Below are 900 nucleotides of genomic sequence, written 5' to 3'. Positions count from 1 at the left end.
TTTAGTTTCAACAGCTTTTCAAAAAGTTAGGTTAATCGATTAACTCATGCCTTAATCGATTAACAACATATTTTCATATGTATTTTCAATTATAAAAACTCAAATATGTTATGCACTTGATTCATACATGTTTAACACTAAGTTTATGCCTAGGATGCACAGATACATGTATTTATGTGATGCATGAACATATTATGAATGACATATCTCAAAGATGAAATGATTTAAAGTTTTATGCATATGAGACATGTGTTATGGTTACCTAAGCCTTAGACTCAACCTAAACTAGTCTCTAGTCTAAGTCTAGTACCAATCAAAAGACTTAAGCATGTTGATTTGTTGATGATCTTCAAGCTCTTATTAGCACAAGTTGTCCTCATCAAAACCATGACATATAATGAGAGAGCTTTCCAAAGTGTTCCTCTTGACATACGCACTTTACAAAGAATGTCATTAGTAGATCTGAAAATTATTTCATCAACATATATTTGAACTAATAATACATGATGATCTAATCTAAGGATAAAGAGGATAGTATCAGCCATACCCCTCACGAACCCATTTTTCAAAAGGAAAGAGCTCAATCTATCATACCAAACTCTAGGGGGCCATTTCAGACCATAGAGAGCCTTCTTGAATGTAGCCATTCAGAAAGGCGCTCTTGACATCCATTTGAAAGAGCTTAAAGTTCATAATTGATGCAAAGGACAGAAGCATCCTAATGGCCTCTAATCTGGCTACAGGAGCATAGGTCTCATCATAATTGATGTCTTCCTCCTGGTTGTAGCCTTTGGCCACTAAGCGTGCTTTATTTCTTATGATCAAGCCAGATTCATCTAATTTGTTACGAAAGACCCATCTAGTACCAATCACTGGATGTTCTTTAGGTTTAGGGACCAA

The sequence above is a fragment of the Lupinus angustifolius genome, chromosome LG20 (assembly GCF_001865875.1).
Source record: "Lupinus angustifolius cultivar Tanjil chromosome LG20, LupAngTanjil_v1.0, whole genome shotgun sequence".
In the NCBI taxonomy this organism is placed as follows: domain Eukaryota; kingdom Viridiplantae; phylum Streptophyta; class Magnoliopsida; order Fabales; family Fabaceae; genus Lupinus; species Lupinus angustifolius.
This window is presented reverse-complemented; position numbering follows the sequence as displayed.